Source organism: Oryctolagus cuniculus, chromosome 19 (assembly GCF_051225735.1).
Source record: "Oryctolagus cuniculus isolate XC-2025 breed Fujian yellow rabbit chromosome 19, ASM5122573v1, whole genome shotgun sequence".
Lineage (NCBI taxonomy): Eukaryota > Metazoa > Chordata > Mammalia > Lagomorpha > Leporidae > Oryctolagus > Oryctolagus cuniculus.
Window position 1 is genome coordinate 67,115,079 of NC_142885.1, and position 20,277 is coordinate 67,135,355.

Below are 20,277 nucleotides of genomic sequence, written 5' to 3' on the forward strand. Positions count from 1 at the left end.
GTAATGAAACACCACCAGGGTAGAGGAAGACACAGACTACCTAAGAGGCAGAGTTTGCTCCATTAATAATGACTTTTAGAGTAAGAATGTCAGAAAATGAGAAAAAGAATGAAGAGCCATTTTCCCAGAATTTCTGATGAGATGATCTTTTCTGCAAAGAACAGAGGGTTAGGACACCTCAACACAGACCAAGAGACCGTTTTCCCATCTGTCCACTTGAAAATGTCATTTCTCCTCATTTTTGATGGATTTCAAAGCAAAACCCTTGTCAGACAGAAATCACCATCAGATGGCATTTTGCATCCAAACCATGGTTTCCTAAAGGGGAGAGAGGAACTTCCGGAGACTGGTAAAGCACCAAAGTTTGTAGTTGTTCTGTATTCAAAGCACCTGATTTCATCAGATTTCTCATTAGAAACAAGTGTCGCCATCAATGCCGGATAAAGGATTCCTTTCTCACTGAGTGAATACAGAATGTCAGAGTGATTAGCATAGAGGAGCCAGGAGTGGCACAGAACAGAAACAGCCTTGATAAGACCCCTATCTCCAAATCTGAAGGCAGGCACAAAGAGCTATCACAGAACAGACACATCTCCCAAGCGCCTCTGGAGGCGTGAATGCTGTGTGGGGAGGTGGGTGTGCCTGTGTCTTCTGAGCTGAGTCCAGTCAGCAAAGGCAACCTGTGCTCACCACCCTTTCCACCCAGAGACTCAGACTTGCCATGCACCAAGTGGCTGTCTTCTGTCCAAATAAAAAAGCCAGAGTATGCATTTGCCATGGCAATTAAGAAGCCACCTGGGGTACCCCTCCCCAACGCACCACATCATAGTGCCTGGATTCAGGCCCCAGTTTCATCTTCCTGCTCATACTCATGCATGTGGAGGCAGCAGGTGACTGCTCAAGCTCTTTAGTCCTTGCCAGCCACATGGGAGACACGGGCTGAGTTTCTAGGTTCTGGACTACTGGGGACCAACCCAGCAGATGGGAGCACTCTGTCTGTCTCTCTGCCCCTGCCTCTACCCTTCTGCTTGGGCCACAAATAAAAAAAATTAAAACACATTAAAAATCCTCAGAAAGCCGATGCTGCGGCTCAATAGGCTAATCCTCCACCTTGCAGCGCCGGCACACCGGGTTCTAGTCCCGGTCGGGGCGCCGGATTCTGTCCCGGTTGCCCCTCTTCCAGGCCAGCTCTCTGCTATGGCCAGGGAGTGCAGTAGAGGATGGCCCAGGTGCTTGGGCCCTGCACCCCATGGGAGACCAGGAGAAGTACCTGGCTCTTGCCTTCGGATCAGCACGGTGTGCTGGCTGCAGCGCGCCGGCCGCGGTGGCCATTGTGGGGTGAACCAACAGCAAAGGAAGACCTTTCTCTCTGTCTCTCTCTCTCACTGTCCACTCTGCCTGTCAAAAAAAAAAAAAAAATCCTCAGAAGAAATAATTCTCCGTCCTCTGGTCCTCTAGACTCTAATCCTATGCTAACGTAGGTCAATTCTTAGAAAAAGAGCCAGGGCTCATTTGCATGTATGCATTTTCACTGTCCCAGCCCCAGCCTAGGCACCACCCACCCCAAGCCCTGCAGAAGCTTCCCTACATCCCGATCCGTGTTGGTCCCCATCCACCACTGCAGTGGAGACATCTTTCAAAGTCCAAGCACACCACTATGACCCACTGCAGACAAGGGCTTAGACAGTCTCCTAACCCCTAGCAGAATTTAGCACAAACTCTTGATAGGAGTAATGAACCTCCCAAAGGAATCCCCACCTTATTACTAGAATCTGTGAATTTTTTTTTATTTGAGAGGTAGAGTTATAGACATTGAGAGAGACAGAGAGAAGGGTCTTCCTTCCATTGGTTCACTCCCCAAATGGCCGCTACGGCCAGCACTGGGCTGATCCGAAGCAGGGAGCCAGGTGCTTCTTCCTGGTCTCCCATGCGGGTACAGGGGCCCAAGCACTCCACTGCCCTCCTGGGCCACAGCAGAGAGCTGACTGGAAGAGGAGCAATCAGGACTAGAATCCGGCACCCATATGGGATGCCAGCACCACAGGCGGAGGATAAACAAAGTGAGCCACGGCACCGGCCCCAAATCTGTGAATTTTTTTTTTTTTATGTTGTATGGCAAAAAAAAAGAAGTAATGTTGCAGATAGAACTAAGGCTGCCAATGATGGGGGCAGAGGAGGCAAAAAAAAAAAAAAAAAAAAAAAAAAAAAAACAGATACCACGAAATACACCATGCTGGACTGCAGATGGGAGTGCCCATGGAGCAGCAGCCTTGGGCAAGAGCTTTCTCTGGCGTCCCTATCTCTCAAGACTTGAAACCTGCTTCCTGAAATCTCAGCAACCAAGGGTAAACTCCCGTTACAGAGATGAGAGGAAATCCAGCCTCACTCCCAAAATCAGAGGAAATGTGCTCAAAGCCACTGTGTATTCTCGGGATTTGTTCTCTTCTCCTCCAACACTGAGTGCAGCACCCCGAACCACCGCATTCCTTTTCGTGGGAAGAGGGCACCTGAGCCTCAACCATCCGGCACTTCACTGAGTTACACATTTTGTAAGCAGGTTCATCACTGTGCATCCTTTCTCGCCTGCCAGTCTGTCTCTTGTCGGTTTCCTCCAGCAGATTCAATGACTTAACCTGCAGAGGGAAGGCATGAACTCCCCTACACTAATCAGTGGACAGTAAAACGAGATTACTCTAAATTATCCGAGTGGTTTCAGTGTGATCACAAGAATCCTTAAAAACAGAAGAGGATGGTGAAAGACTATCAGGGTCAGGCCGGCGCCACGGCTCAATAGGCTAATCCTCCGCCTGCGGCACCAGCACTCCAAGTTCTAGTCCTGTTCGGGGCACCGGATTCTGTCCCGGTTGCTCCTCTTCCAGTCCAGCTCTCTGCTGTGGCCTGGGAGTGCAGTGGAGGATGGCCCAAGTGCTTGGGCCCTGCACCCCATGGGAGACCAGGAGAAGCACCTGGCTCCTGGCTTCAGATTGGCCCAGCTGCGGCTGCTGCGGCCATTTGGAGAGTGACCCAGTGGATGGAAGATATCTCTCTCTTTCTCTCTGTCTCTCCTTCTCTTTCTCTATGTAACTCTGCCTCTCGAATAAATAAATATATAAATCTTTTTTTAAAAAGATCTTAATAAACTTTAAAATACAGTAAGTTACCAAAATAGTAACAAGGTATAAAAGACAATCTTGATATAATCCCTACAAATCTAATAAATATACATCAAGGGGTTGTGTGTGCATGTTTTTGTTGGATTGGCGAAGATTCAAGTGACAGAGTTGAGAAAAAATAAAATATTCACAAAGTATTCTATATAATGGAAAGTGACAAAATCTTGTCATTGTTTCCACTAAGACAACATTAATTAAAAATATCTGATCGTGGAGTATCATGTATTCCACACACCAGGAATAAAAATATATCTCTACAGAATTTTCTGGATGAAATTGTTTAAGGTTTGAAGAGGCACCAAGATGGTGGAATAGGCAGGGAGATTACTGCTCTAGTCCAGGGAAGATAGTTTAAAAATACGTGGAGAGAGCTCTCAAGAAGAGTTAGGGAGACAATGGCACAGGAAACTCCCTGCAAATCAGAGGACACTGTGGACCTCCATGGAGGGTGTGGACGTACACAGTTCAGGACCCCAGCTGCAGCTTTGGAGAGTGAGGTGAGACCAGACTATAGCAGCTCAAGCCACTGGCGATAAAGCTGTGGGAAGAGCTGGGCATGAGTCTGGCTTGCAGCCCTGTGGGGAACAGTGTATCTGCCAATCTAGAGAAAAAAAGGGGGGCATGCTACTCTCTTCCCGACCACCTGGCACCAGTGTCCTGTAGCTAGCTGGGAGCTAGCAGAAGCCATTTTGGACATAAGTAACAGCTGTGCCAGCTTGTGTCCCTGCACCCAGCAACCAGCAGAGAAGACTTCGGAGTCTGGCTGGGTGCTCATGAGTGCGCGAGCCTTGTGTGCTGGGACTGTGAAAACACTGTGGCGGCATGGGTGGGTGCAGGGTGTGGCTGGGCAGTCACTGTGGGCAGCTCCACGTGCCAGAGGCTCCCTGATGCCCTGGTGAGGGTCACTGATGCGGGATCTGTGCTCACAATGAGGACTGCACAGATCCTTTGTGTGGTTCTTATGCAGCATAAATGAATATTGTACCCATTGGGGCTAGCATCCATTTACTAGTTTGCCTTGAGGTGAGGAGGTGAGTATGAGATTATACCAATAGAGTTGATCAAACCTCCCCTTTGATAGGAAAAAAATAGTAATAAAGATGAGATTTACTACACACAATTTGGGAGTCACCTTGGATACTCCCCTAACCCTGGAGCACTGAACAGAGCTCCCTGACCATACCCACCACATGTCTCTGGGTATTCACTGAAAGAGAGGACACTCCACTAATCCACAGAGGCATAGTCCAAAGACAAAAAGCCACCACAGGAAAAAAAATATATCAACAAATATCTCTACAAATGTGCAATAATAAACACAGCAATTCAGGAAACAAGAATAAGGAAGACGACATGATGCCCCCAAAGGAACACAACATTTCAATGCTAGAACATGAAAATGAAGAGACTGATGAAATGCCAGAAATGAAATTCAAAAAATTGATCACAGGATTACTTAGAAGTAATCAGAAGCAAATCCATGAACTAAAGAAATCCATATATGACATGAAAGAAAATTTTTCTCATGAAATTGAGATTTTAAAGAGAAATCAAAGCAAAATACTGGAAATGAAAAATTCAATAGAACACATAAAAAATACAGTGGAAAGCCTTAACAACAGAACTGGTGAGGTATAAGAAAGAATATCTGAGTTACAAGACAAATCTCTGGAAATTTTACAGACCAAAAAGAAGAAGAAATAAGAAAACTATAAAAACAGTGTCAGAGATCTATGGGATACTATCAAATGACCCAATAAACCGGTCTTAGGAGTTCCTGAAGGTGTGGAAAGAGAAAACGGATTAGAAGGCCTTTTTAGTGAAATGATTACAGAAAACTCCCCAAATTTGGAGAAAGAAAGGGATATTCAAGTACAGGAAGCACATAGAACTCCTGATAGACATGACAAGAAAAAGTCTCCACCATGACACACTGTAGTCAAACTCTCCACAGTAAAATATAAAGAAAAGATTCTAAAATGTGCACAAGAAATGCCAGATTACTTTCAGAGGATCGTCAATTAGACTCACAGCTGACTTATCAGAAACCCTACAGGCTAGGAGAGAATGGTGAGAAATAGTCCAAGTCTTAAGGGAAAAAAACTGTCAACCCAGAATACTCTACTCTGCAAAGCTCTCATTTATGAATGAAGGGGAAATAAAGACCTTCCTTAACAAACAGCAATTGAAAGAATTTGTCACCACTCATCCAGCCTTATGAAAGATCCTTAAGGATGTGCTATACACATAAGCATAGAAACATGGTCATCACTATGAAAGGAGGTGGAGTTATGGCTGGCGCCATGGCTCACTTGGCTAATCCTCCATCTGTAGCGCCAGCACCCTGGGTTCTAGTCCCGGTTGGGGCACCGACTTCTGTCATGGTTGCTCCTCTTCCAGTCCAGCTCTCTGCTGTGGCCCAGGAGTGCAGTGGAGGATGGCCCAAGTGCTTGGGCCCTGCACCCGCATGGGAGATCAGGAGGAAGCACCTGGCTCCTGGCTTTGGCTTGGCACTTTGTGCCGGCCATAGCGGCCATTAGGGGAGTGAACCAAAGGAAGGACGACCTTTCTCTGTCTCTATCTCTCTCTCTCTCTCTCTCACTGTCTAACTCTGCCTGTCAAAAAAAAAAAAAAAAAAAAAAAAAAACCAAAAACCAAAAACCAAAAAGAAAAAGAAAAAAGAAAGAAAGCAGGTGGAAGCAGAAAATCTCCCAGTAAAGGTATAAAGGAAATCCAAAGTAAACAATAGGAATATTTATGGGAAAATGGCAGGGCCAAGGAATAACTTATCAATAGTCTCCTTGAATGTAAATAGCCTCAACTCCCCAATTAAAAGATACAGACTGGCTGAATGGATTCAAAAACGAAACCTGTGATTTATTTCCTACAAAAAAACACATTTCACCAACAAACTGAACATGCAGACTGAAAGTGAAAGGATGGAAAAAGATATTCCATTCTAACAGAAACCAAAAAGAGTTGGCATAGCCATTCTAGTATCAGACAAAACAGACTTCAACACAAAAACTGTTAAAAGAGACAAAGAAGGACACTGAGCAAGGATTAAGGGATCAATTCAACAGGAAGATGTGAGCAAAATAAATGTATAAGCACCTAATTACAGGGCACCTGGCAATTGAAAGAAATGTTGATGGATCTAAAGGGAGACATAGACTCCCATCTAATAGTAATGGGAGACTTCAACACTCCACTTCAGCAATGGACAGATCAACCAGACAGAACATCACCATGGAAACAACAGTTCGTTGACACAGTAGACCAAGTGGACCTAACAGATATCTACAGAACTTTTCATCCTACGGTTGCAGGATACAGATTCTTTTTACCAGTTCATGGAACTTTCTCTAGGAGAGACCATAGGCCAGGCCATGAAGGAAGTCTCAACAGATCTGAAGGAATCAAAATCATACCATGCATCTTCTCTGACCACAATGGAATGAAGCTGGAGATCAACAACCCTAAGTCTCTAGAGCATATGCAAACACACAGAGACTGAACAGAACGTTCCAGAATGACAGTGGGTCACAGAAGAAAGCAAAAGAGAAATCAAAAACTCTGGAGGAATAGTTTGTTTTCAAACTATTTCTTGAAATCTTTGCTTAGTATAGAGTTAATCTTCTGTGTATAAAATTAATTGAAAATAGATCTTAGTAAAAAATAAGAATGGAAATAAGAGAGGGGGTTGGAAGAAGGGTGGGAGGGGAGGTATGGTGGGAAGAATCACTATCACTATGTTCTTAAGGTTGTAGTCATGAAATGCATGGAGTTTGTATACCTTAAGTAAAGGGTTTCTGGGGAAACAAAACAAATAAATAAAATAAAGTTGTTTAAGGTTTAGTCCACACACACATCATGCAGCACAAAAAGAAAACCCTCAGAATCGCAATCCTGCTATTCTGACGTCAGGAAAATGGCACTCATTTAGTGAGTCAGCACCAGTGGAGACTGAGAGAGGAGCACACAGCCTCCTAGATTCTGATAACCGACAGCCCAGGGGCTGTTCCACAGCCAAGATGTCCTTGCAGGGCGCTCAGAAACAGCGGGGGGGGGGGGGGGCACTCCATGCGGGTCCCTTTTCCTACGGTGTGTTCGGCTGTCATTTTCATGTTTTTCCCCACAGAAGTTGTCTTATTGGGTGGAGATTTGGTGCGGTGGTAGAGGGGCTTCTCGGGATGCCTTCATCCAACACTGGAGCGCCTGCTGCAGTCCTGGCTCCTCTGGTTCTGATCCAGGTTTCAGCATACCAGGGAGGTGGCAGGGATGACTTCAGAACCCGGTCCTTCCCCCTACAGGAGCACTCAGTAGGTCTTCTGTTTCTGACCCATGAAGCCGTCAAGAAGGGGCAGAGCAAAAACACCACTTTTGGGTGAAGAGGCCACATGTTGTGTTGTTTTGCTTCAGTCGGTGGGGTGACAAGAAGAAAGGAAAAAAAAGAGGGGTAGAGGAATGGTGCGGTATTGCTGCTTCCACATGAGGGACCTGGACAGAGTTCTGGGCTCGTGACCTCAGCCTGGCCCAACCCTGCCTGTTGCAGGTACTGGAGAAATGGACCAGTAGGTAGACAATCTCTCTCTGCTTTTCAAATAAAATGAAAATTGGAAAGAAAATGATTACATCCCTATTTTTTAAAAAATGATCTATTAATCATATACAGTGACACAAGCGATTAATGAGTCCCTCCCACAGCATGTGTTGGTGGAAGAGAAAAACAGGCAGTAAGTGCTACTTGCTGCTCTCATGCATGTGTCCTTGTGACCTATCAGACTGCTTCTACATGGCCACATGAATACAGAGGTGCCCAGATGGTGCTCTCTACAGCAGACGTACCTGTGAACCCTTTGTTCTTGCCGCTTGTACATTGCCTCTGCTATTGTGACGCTGTCACGTCAAAACATACATTCACACCCTCATTCCATTGTGTCCTCGTCAGCTTTCTGTGGCTATCACTGAACTCCTAAGTCTAGAAGACTGACAAAAAAAGAAGTTTATTTTAGCTCATGGATGTGCAGGTCAGGGGGTCCAAGAGCATGATGCTGGCATCTGCTTATTTTGTGGGGAGAAGTAGGCGAGACACCTGTTGGATTAGGGCATGGCAGAGGATGGCAGGGCCAACAAGCATGTGGTGTCAAAGTGAGAAAACCACAAAGGACAAATGAGTCTGACAACGACCTGCTCTCGTGGTAACTAACTCAGTCCGTGGACAGTAAGAACTCCCTTCTGTGAGGATGGTTATTCATCTATCTCACTGACTAATTACCTGTTACAGGCCTCACCTCTAACATGGCCATAAAAGCAGTCAGCTTCAACGTCGGTTTCACAGAGTCCAAACCACGTTCACAACACGGCACACCATGGGCTCCCATTTTCAGCTTGCTCCAGATTGGGTCACCCCAGTCCAACCTCGGCTCTTCAGGAGGATGGCAGTAACTCACACTCCTCATCACAAACTCACTTCTCAGAAACCATCCCTAGATGAGTCAGCATTCCCATCCTGACCCCAAACAAACCTTTTAAAGAGACCCTCAGGCACCACAGGATCCTTCTTCATCGGTATTTTGGGGAATGAGAGCAAGCAGGATCATTGCTACACAGTGTGTAGTCCTTGAGAAATAAGTAAGTTCACAACACAGATAAAGCATTTGCAGAATATTCCAACTGAGAAAAAGTGATGAGTAATACAAATGCTTTTAACATCTAGGTTTTTATTTTTTAAATTGTCCAGACTGAAAAATGCTGTTCTCAATACAATTTTAAGTTCCTTCAGGATAGGGAATGGATGTAAAAGCACCTTTCATCACAGGGAAACTGAAACAGTGATTTGCACATAGATTTTCCATAAATAATATTTATGGACTCAGACTCTGAATAGACTCTACACAGCTTCATAATCACTGGATGTGGATGAGTTTTGCTCACAAGTTGAGGAGTTCTCCATGTCCTCCGTGACCCACTCTCCATGTCCTCCGTGACCTGTTCCCTGTGTCCTCCGTGACCTGTTCCCTGTGTCCTCCGTGACTTGTTCTCCAGCCCCTCCATGACCTGTTCTTCACCTCCTCCGTGACCTGTTCTCCACCCCCTCCGTGACCTGTTCTCCACACCCTCTGTGACCTGTTCTCTGCACCCTCTGTGACCTGTTCCCCACACCCTCTGTGACCTGTTCCCCATGTCCTCCATGACCTGTTCCCCACACCCTCCGTGACCTGTTCCCCACACCCTCTGTGACCTGTTCCCCGTGTCCTCTGTGACCTGTTCCCCACACCCTCCGTGACCTGTTCCCTGTGTCCTCCGTGACCTGTTCCCCACACCCTCCGTGATCTGTTCCCCATGTCCTCCGTGACCTGTTCCCCACACCCTCCGTGACCTGTTCCCTGTGTCCTCCATGACCTGTTCTCCACCCCTTCCGTGACCTGTTCCCTGTGTCCTCCGTAACCTGTTCTCCACACCCTCCGTGACCTGTTCCCCATGTCCTCCATGGCCTGTTCCCTGTGTCCTCCGTAACCTGTTCTCTACACCCTCCGTGACCTGTTCCCCATGTCCTACGTGACCTGTACCCCGTGTCCTCCATGACCTGTTCTCCAAGCCCTCTGTGACCTGTTCTCCACACCCTTTGTGACCTGTTCCCCGTGTCCTCCATGACCTGTTCCCCGAGTCCTAAGTGACCTGTACCCCATGTCCTCTGTGACCTGTTCTCTGCACCCTCTGTGACCTGTTCTCTGCACCCTCCGTGACCTGTTCCCCATGTCCTACGTGACCCGTACCCTGTGTCCTCCGTGACTTGTTCTCCACGCCCTCCATGACCTGTTCCCCATGTCCTCCGTGACCTGTTCTCCATGTCCTCCATGACCTGTTCTACACACCCTCCGTGACCTGTTCCCCGTGTCCTCTGTGACCCGTTCTCCACCCTCTCCATGACCCGTTCTCCATGTCCTCTGTGACCTTCTCTTGCACTCGCTTACAGTGCAACCACAGATTCGTGTGGCTCCTCCTGCTCGGAGAGCTGCACTCACAGCTGATGTGTCACCAGCTTTCCCGGAAGCACTTTACAGAACCTTGAAGCTTTTCGAGATACAGAGACCGGAGGACAAAGGGATTTGGGGGCTGGTAAAGTTCTCACAGATAGTGTGTGATGAAGCTAGAAACAGCCCCAGTTTTAGATTCAGAACCCAGTACTCTATACAGCAGCACACCATGAAGGACTGTCACCGGGATGAGTGCCCAAGTTCAAATCCCGCTCTCTGATCGAACGACCTGTGCTCCCATCTTCAAATGGGACTCAGGATAGGTACCAGTGAATGAGTCTACTGAGTGTCTCAGGTGTCTGTGGGCTGATCCACCTTGAAGAAAAAAGAAACCTAGGCTCAAATAGGTGAGAGGATGCTGACTGTCAGAGGCTACTTCCAAGATGGTAGCATTGAGTGGGCATTGCAGGATAGTGGGGCGGTTTGAGTCCTGGATCTTCTGCTTTTGATACTGCGTCCTGGCAATGCTTCCTTGGAGGCGATACACAATGGCTCAACTGCTTGGGTCCCTGCCACCCTCGTGGGAGACCTAGATGGAGTTCCAGGCTCCTAGCCTCAGCCTGACCCAGACCTGGTCTCTCTGTCTGTTTCTTTCTCTCTTTCTCTATCACTCTTTCAAGTGGATGAAAATAAATAAATAAACATTTTAAGAAGCCAGTGGCTTGATTCCACTCTCTACTGGCTGCATTCCCACAGCAGGCTGTCACTCCTACCCACCCCTGATGCTTTTCATGAGGCCAGACAGCCAGGCTGTGCACAGACAACAAGGATGGACACAAAAAAACATCACTATGTAACTAATTTTTATTACATATTTTCAGTTTTCATTTTTTCCTATTTACTGACATTTTTCATTATGATGAATAGAGCCAGTTAGGGAAACATCACTGTCCTTCCATGCATTCACCAACAGCAGGTTCCTAAGTCTTCCTCCGGCTCCTGGCTCTGCTCTCTGATGAAGCATCTGCTCAGAGAGAGACATGAAGGATACAGCAGCGTAGTGCCAAGCCCTTCCACCTGGGTCCAATACAGATTGAAAAAGGAAAACACCACCTTCACAGCCATCTCTCTCCAATCTGATTTGCCTTTCCCCAAAATGAATGGAACCAGTCTCCCCATCTCCCATGTGTGTTTAAGAGTGTGATCTGCAGCATCCAACAGCATGAACTGATTAAACCTCATGCCAACAGTACCCCCTAAACAAAATTGCAGGAGGGACTTCCTACAATTAAATCACCAAGTTGAAAGGGGATTTGGTTAAAAAGCTGGTAGGTATCCCTAACCGAACCTTAATGTCACTCCTGAGAGCCTAGGCCTGGACTGTTCTCTCTTGCTTGACAGTAACACGAAACTAAGTCATCTTGGTATTCATTCTGCAGGCCAGCGAGACCAAGTCCCCCTCTTCGACCATCAGGGAAGATGTTCCCCTGCCTAGAAGGGAATGCAGAGTCTTGGAATATGAGCTACCGCTCCCCCTTCCTATACCCCTGGAAGACATTGCTAATCAATCACGGCACTTTCCTGCTGAGCTCCGATGAAATCTTCTCAACAAAGCTACAGGGCGCCTTCACTAATCAGAACTGGCGGGCAAGAAGAAATCTATTTGCCTGGCCTCTGTATAGAGTCTTATTTCACTAAACCAAGACATAAAATTCCCTATGGCCCGATCCAGATACACACATCCAGGGGAGATGGAATCATATTTCCCCATACACAGCAGCCATTCTGGAATATTCAGGTGACATTTAATAAAGAAATTCTCTCAAGTGGGCGACCAGTCACCCTTAGGTTCCTCAGCACCACTAGCTACTATTTCTCAATAACCCTAAAGTAACACTTAAATTTCCTCTCCAAGTTATTTCCTTCTTTAATCAAGACAAATTTATTCAACTGTTAAAATTCACCTCTAGACGAATCCTTATTGGTCAAGCCATTTTTTTCCCATCTTCTCCCCCTTAAAAGTAAAATAACCTTAATTCACTTTAATTGTTCATTAACCTTCAGGGTTCAGAGTCCTTAAGCCCTTCTACGGGATAGCACAGGGTGGCTTTCTCTTCATTTATTCAGCAAATGAAACACCAGAAAATCCTTTAGTTATACAAAAAAATCACTGTTCTAATAATCGTATGTAAAAAGGAAAGATGGCAAGTAATATTTTCAGAGCAAAAACTCTACTTAGTTCTAAGCACTAATCTGTATGATCTACTTCGAAAAGCCAACTTATGATAGCTATTATGGACAACTTTAAACATAGGTCACCAATTTTAAACTTGACGTAACAAATAAAAGGTGTGTCTATATCCATTTCTGAATTTCAACTGAAAATATTAAAAGCTTTCAGATTTCTGAAAATCACCGGACCGTTTCATAAAGTCAACTCTGAGAAAATAAGGATGAAAAGCTAACGGCAAAGTAGGCACAGGATATAAAAGAATGCGAGTCAAAAGTTAGGATGACAGAGATTCTTTTACAATGAATACCCTTGGAAACAGTAAACAGCAAACTCCTAGGATAAAAACAACTGAGATATCAGATACAAAAAGAAAAAAAAAATACAGTCTTAAACAAGATGCAAGAACAGCACAGGAAAGAATGCTAAGTACATCAAAGCATGACACTGGGGTCAACCAGGAAATACAAGGAACATTTTCTCTAAGATTTGCAGTAACTACTATAAGCTGCCGGGCTGGCGTACGCTTCAGAAGGCACAGCTGAAATACTGCTCGTATATATGCTGCAACAGATCCAAAGGGTGGGCGAAATCAACCAAGGAGCTGACGTCACCTGCTTTTCACAACCTCCCCCTTTCTCGTCCATGCCGTGCCGTGTGCTGACTTACCCTCTCTGAACACCTGGAATATAACCGTATGCCACGAGCAGGCTCCTATAAAGCAAGCGACTAGCAGAGGGCATTTTCTCCTCCTGCCTTGCTGCTCCAGCAGCACCGGTGTAGCCCCGAGGAGCCCTGACCAGATCTGTGTGTCTGCAAACATGTATATGTGCATGTAATAGCATGCCGTGTTGTATGAGGAACATTTTCTATTACTTGGTTATTTGTGAGACACACAGGAACACACACACACACACACACACACGGGGAAGGGGGAGAAAGAGAGAGAAAGAGAGAGTGAGCTTCCATGCACTAGTTCACTCCTCAAATGCCTACGATGACAGGGATTAGTGCTTCAGGCAAGGCCAAAGTCAGGAGCCAGCAACAAACACATGGGTGGCAGGAACCCACTCATTTGAGCCATCACCACTTCCTCCCAGGGTCTGCATGAGCAGGGAGCTGGAGTCAGGAGCCAGAGCTGGGAATCACACCCAGGCAGTGTGATGTGGGTCTTTGGCATCTGAACCTCTGAAGCGCCATCATGAATTCTACACCATCTATAGGGGACTGATGGCTCTGAGATGGTGAATCAAGGAGCCGTCGTCACACACTCAGTCACGCCTCCTGGAATCAATGCTGTCCCTGCTATTCCTAACAGTTTTACCCATTAATGTAGCCTGCAACTGCTACTCAACCTTTCTAGTACCTCCCTGAAGGGTTAATACGTTGTGAAACCTTGGCTCCCTTGAAGAGCCTACAGTCTTATTTATTTATGTCTTACCATTATTTTCTCCTTTCAGTTCTGCTAAAATACCTCACACAGTGACAAGAACACAATAAACACCTAATAAATGGAGGTTGATTGAATTTAGCTCTTCTGGCCTTATACATTGCCATAAAGTCTCTTAATACTGCTTTCATTTGCATAGCCATTGATTCAATTATTCTTCCTGAGACCTGAAATGAGGCCTGCTCCCCCTCCTCCCAGGCATCCACATATTAACAGTTGCTTCATTCATTTCCCATTTACATCTAACTCAACTAATTATTTTCTGCTACCTCACCTCCCATTGGTGTTACACAAACTGCTGAGATGGCCCCATCTCCTGCAGGCACCACGTGCATCTTGCCAGCAGCCTGTTGGAACACCAGTGACAGAACTATTAAGAATGTCAGCTCTCAATGCATGATGAACTTAAGTAAAACAAACGGTGTCATCCCAAGTAAAAGGGGAGAGAGAAACATCAGAAAACCATCACGGCCACTACCAGGAAAACCGTAACAGGGGAAAAGAAATAATTTATCCATTCTTGGATAAAAGATGAAATTTATTTTAAAAGACAGAAGGTGAAATCAAAACCAAACTCATGATTTCAGGTGGACTCACTTAGAATACACTGGTGATGGCCATGATGCACCAGAGAACTGAGAAAATGGTTGGATTTTAGGCAACAATGAATAGGTGGAAAGATAACAGGTAGATAAGTTGACAGATAGACTGATAACAAATACACACAGATATGATTGATACATTCATGATTGATACATATACGTTGATGGTGGACAGATGATATATAGAAAATACATATACATAAATGACAAATGTATATAAGATAATGGATGATAAATTCACATAGATATACACATAATAATGACAGTAAAGACAGAGATAAGGGCTGGCATTGTGGCACAATGGCTGCATTCCATATCAAAGCACTGGTGCCAGCTGCTCCACTTCTGATCTAGCTCCCTGCTAATGCACCTGGGAATGCAAGGGAAGATGGCCTAGGAACTTGTGCCCCTGTCACCCACATGGAAGGATTTGAATGGAGTTCTGGGCCCCTGACTTCAGCTTGGACCAGCCTTAACTATTGCAGGCATTTGGGGAAAGAACTAGTGGATGGAAGTGATCTCTCTCTCTTTCTTTCCTGTGTGTCTCTGCAACACTGCCTTTCAAGTAAGTAAATAAATCCTTTAAAAATAGATGAATAATAAACACATAGGTATCAATATAGCATATATAGTAAATGATAAAAATATATAGATACTTAGGAAGAATGTGTTAAATACACATTAGCAGGGCTGAGAACATGGCACAGTAGATAAATCTGTCACCTATGATACTGGCATCCCATATGGGTACTGGTTTGAGTCTAGGCTGCTCTACTTCAGATCCAGATCCCTCCAAATGGCCTGGGAAAGCAGCAGAAGATGGCCCAAGCACCTGGACCCTTGTCACTCATGTAGAAGACCAGAAGAAGGCCCTGATTCCCGGCTTTGGCCTGATGCAGTACCAGCCATCGCAGCCATCTAGGAAGTGAAAAAGCGGGTAGAAGATCTCTTTCTCCTCTCTCCGCAACTCTGACTTTCAAATAAGTAAATAATTCTTTAAAATAAATTCACATAAGCCTTTCACTCAAGTTTCCATGAACTTTTCCAAGTCTTTTCGTATATGATAGATGATAAAGATATATATAAATATAGACAGGAGGAGACAGGTAGATAGATGATAGAGATATATACAGACAAAGACAGATGATAGATAATATATAGATGATAAATGCATACAAATAGATGACAGATAGACAGTAAACACAGATAGACAGATGACAGATAGCTGGAATCCTTCAATTTCATTCCATGCACATATCTACAAGTGTACTCCAAGCCATCACCATCTTTCTCTCCCAGACTCTGTCAATCAATCTCCTTACTGGTTGCTTTTATTTTACCTCTCCTGTGAACCTTCTCCAACAGTAGCCAGAGTAACATTTCAGAAAACACAAATGTAGAAGCTGGCCATTGCCTGAGATGCCAGTATCCCATATGAGTCCTGGCAGTTCTGCTTCTAATCTAGCTAATGCACCTGGGAAAGGAGTGGAAGATGGCTCTAGTACTGGGGGCCTGCCATCACATGGGAGGCCTGATGGAGCTGCAGGCTCCTGGCTTCAGCCTGGCGCAGCCCTGGCTTTGTGGCCATTTGGGGAGATCTCCCTTTCTGTCTCTCCCTCTCTCTCTGTAACTCCGCCTTCCAAGTAAATAAAATAAATCTTTTAAAAGAAGAAAGTACAAATAAAATCATGTCCATTTTATTTGCGGATCCTTTAATGTCATCCCGTAGCATGCTGTAAAAAATGGGAAACCCGCACCTCGAAGCCTACCTCTCCCATTCCTGTTCCTTCAGTTCCATGTACACCAACTTCCAGCTCCCTGTTCAAATCATACCTTCTTTTAATTCCTCTGTGCCCCTACCCCAGACACTTTTCCCCAGGATGTGTCAAATTCTGCCACTTCCTTAAGCAGCCAAGGTAAATTATCACATTGTGGACACAGTCCTCTAACATGCTGTGTGCTTACCTCGCAGGATTTACTGAAATGTGTAACTATTTAACTAGTATTTGTTTCCTCTGGAAAATGTAAGTCCCATGCATCCAGGAAGCGGACCCCTCTTGTTTCCCACTCTTTCTAGTGGCTGGCATCGTGCCTGGCACGGCAGCACACTGAGTATTTATTTTCTGAATGAATGAATGAACGAACTGCTCCAGCCACTGCCTGGCACGGGGAGCACGGAATTCCCGTAGAGAAGAGTCGAGGACCAGGATCACAGGAGTGGTAGGGGGGCCAGCTCTGATTCCCACCTTTGACCATAGCCCTGATCAAAGCGCTCACAGGGGGAAGACAGGGCTTGATAAGAACCAGCAGTGACTTTGAGCTTTGCACTGTGAGGGCTCCTGTAGAAAATGCAAAGATACACAAAGCCTCACAGGAGTCTCTGTGCAGGCATAGCACCTCCAGGCTCTTCAAAACAGTTTGTTAGCAGAGTCAGCTTTAAGAAGGCAGCCTGCAACGTATGTTGGCCACCTACATGAGGTTGTAGGATCCTGTGCTTTGAATAATAAGATCTTTTACCTTCAGACTCAAATAAGTACAACCCTTCTTTTACTTCCTCATAGTCATAATTCTTGATTAGATATTTGACTACTAATAGTTAAATAATAAACTATAAACTATACAGCAGCCTTCCAAAGGTCAATGGAAATTGCATATTATGAAAAAACTAGACTTGGATTTCAAACATTTTGGCACAAAAAGAAACATGTCTTAATTTTATTTTCAATGTTTTTTTTTTTTCCTATGCCCTCAGACATACTTCATCTTAACATTTTTTCTATGGATGGAGTAGAGGAGGAAGGTAATCTCTATAGTAAAATTCCACTTTCATTTTAATCATAGTCACGAACTTCGTCTCCTTTATGGAAGTGGAGTAGGAACCCAAATACTAGTTGATGTCTCCAGATCCCACGATCCTCAACTGCATGGCCTGTTGATGCCAAAAGTCCCTGCCACTGGCACTTGGGTACCAGGGCACACTATGGAATGAGTTTAGTAAAATAATCAGGGGTGTGCACACTGGAGTCAGCTGGAACGCAACCCCAGCTCTACATCCTGCATGTTATCTGACTTTGGGAAACCCACAGGACCTCTTCAAGTCCTCATCTTCCCATCTCTACAACAGCAGTGATCTGCAGGACTTTTTTTTACCAGGTTATTAAGAGGATGAGATGAGGTGATGTGTGTAAAATGCTTTGCCCATAGCCTGGCTGGCCCTGAGCACATGTCCAACACGTGCACTTCTGTCTTATGAACGATTCAATGCAACACCTGCTCCTCTCTACATGGACCCCGACAGGAAGTACATGGACCCCAGACATATAGCCTGCATGGAACAGCAATCGTCAAACACTTGGAAGGGAGAGGCTGCCTCTCGGGGGGTCATGGGAGTGGAAGGGAGCGGAAAGCAGACAACTTCAGATCGGACTTAACAGTCACGGATACTCTGGGGGCCCCCTCCTCCCATATAGTTGTCAGATTCCCACCATGTCCTGGCTGGACCCTTTGCTCCTCACTGCCTCTCCTCTCTCTTCCTCCTCATCAGGAACCCAACGAGTTCCTGTGCAACTAAAAGAGAGCAGATTTTGCCACTCTCTGTTGCTGACATGATTTCTGCCAAAGCTGTGTCCTTGGTCCACTGTCACCCAAAAGGCTTCCCCCTCACAAGCAAGCTCCCCCAAGGAATTTTTAGAAGTTCTATCAACTTCTGAGTATTCAATTACACTTTTAATATAATGAATTTCATTCTGTTTTAAAGCAAGATTGTAAACATTTTATTTATTTGAGAGACAGAGAAGAGAAAGCAAGAAATAGGTATTTTCCATCCACTGGTTCCTTCATCAAATGCCTGTAACAGCTGTGGCTGAGCCAGGGCAAAGCTAGGAGCTTGGAACTTAATAAAGATCTCCCTTCTGAGTGGCAGGGACCCAGGGACCCAGGGAACCAGGGACTTACTCATCACTCACTACCCTCCAGGGTGTGCATTATCAGGAAGTTGGAAGCTGGAACCAGAAGCAGATACAACTGGAACCCAACCACTCAGGTATAGGATGTGGGCATCCTAACCAGCGTCTAAACTGGTGCACCAAGGGCCTGCCCCCTATCCTCCAAGGAATTTCTGTTTAACTCTCATGAGAAAGCCATGGGTTTCTACAGTCATCCTCACTATGAGAAAGGAAATTTGGGCCGAGGAAGATTAAGTCACTCTCCCAAGGTTGTAGATGTGGTAAAAATAAAGCCCATATTTGAATTCCCATTTGTTTATCTCAAAGTCTGCACTTTTTCCACTACAGCTGCTGCTTCCTTTATTGGAATCTAAATGAACCGTTGGATGTGACCCAGTGGGTCTATGGAGCGTACACCATCGAAAGAATCACACATTATTTGACTTCACAACGCACAACTTTTATGAAGTTCCAACAATAGCATTTTTAGAAGCTGTTATTGGACGGTGTGCCCCAGAAAACCAGACCAGGAACACAATGCATATAGCAAAGGCTTTGTAGGTGAATTTATAAATAGAACTGTTGTCCTGGGGACTGGAGAACTGTGAGATCCATGATCTCCAGATCTCCAAGTGCTTGTCAAGAGACAACACAGCATTCGTCTCAGACGAGACCCAGGGGGAGGCCCGTGGGTTGCACCTGGCTCTGGAGCAGAAAGACCTCCTGTCAGAATCTGCCAGCTCAGAAGCTCCTCTTTCTTGGAACATGACCAAGTGAAGGAGTAGCAGGTTATACTCCGATCTGGCTTCCCCTCTATTTTCTATCTTCATTGGAGGTGAAGATCCTTTCTGGCCCAATTTTTTTTCTTTAAAGATTTATTTATTTATTTGAAAGGCAGTGTTACAGAGAAGCAGAGGGAGAGGGAGACAGAGAGACAGAGAGAGACAGAGAGAGAGAGAGGTTTTCTATCCAATGGTTCACTCCCCAGGTGGCCGCAATGGCTGGAGCAGGGCCAATCTGAAGCCAGGAGCCAGGAGCTTCCTCCAGGTCTCCCACATGGGTACAGGGGCCCAAGCACTTGGGCCATCTTCTACTGCTCTCCCAGTCCATAGCAGACAGCTGGATCAGAAGTGGAGCAGCTGGGACATGCACAGGTGTCCATATGGGATGCCAGGACTGCAGGTGGCGGCTTTACTCATTAGGCCACAGCACCGGCCACATGACTCAAATTTCTGATCACTGGAACCAAGGTATTGGCCTAGCTCCTTTTAAAAACAATTAGTCTTCATTATGGGCAAATGCAAAGGGACTTTGAAAAGCTCATGGGAAAATGGAGTTAAATGATACATTATTGTGGTACAAAAATTTTCCAATTTCATGCTTATGTACCTTTCCCATGAACTCTGTGAAGACCTATCATGAACAATAAGCAAACAGTAGAGAGCCCAAAATTTCGATGAACTACTGTAAATGAACACTATCCATTTAAAAACCAAACAAGCAATACAAAAAAGCATAAAGACGCCTCTGTCGTTTCATCCAATGCTTCTGCTCAGAAGTATGTACCCATCCCGAGGACGCAAACTCCATAGGTCCTAAGTAATTAACTCTAGTATTACTGAGGTAAAGGACAGGAACCTCCTAGCACCCCCATGATAAAGGAACAAAATGCTGCAGGGACCAACAGGGCCCAAAGAGAACACGCTCCAGTGGAAACTTAAGGGAAATAACAGCACAGAGTCACAAGGCCACAAGGGCTGTGGCTTCGGACCACAAACCTGGACTGTGATTCAGGAAAAGCAGAGGAGAATGAGAAGCAGCTTCAGGACCCTGGTGCGGGTTACCGTGACTCAGGGGCAAGGAACCCCTGTGTCTCCGAGGTCTGCCGAGAGCTGCTG

At 45.5% G+C, this 20,277-nt stretch overlaps 1 protein-coding gene and 1 non-coding gene across 3 annotated transcripts in view; one reads left to right on the top strand and one right to left on the bottom strand.

Annotated features, from left to right (window-relative positions):
- The window catches only part of RBFOX1 (RNA binding fox-1 homolog 1), a 1,595,659-nt gene that overhangs the window by 1,289,374 nt on the left and 286,008 nt on the right, over positions 1–20,277 (bottom strand). The window lies entirely within an intron of this gene.
- Positions 7,477–7,612, top strand: LOC127491509 (small nucleolar RNA SNORA21). Its single transcript, XR_007920230.3, has one exon. It is a non-coding gene; the product is annotated as a small nucleolar RNA SNORA21 (small nucleolar RNA).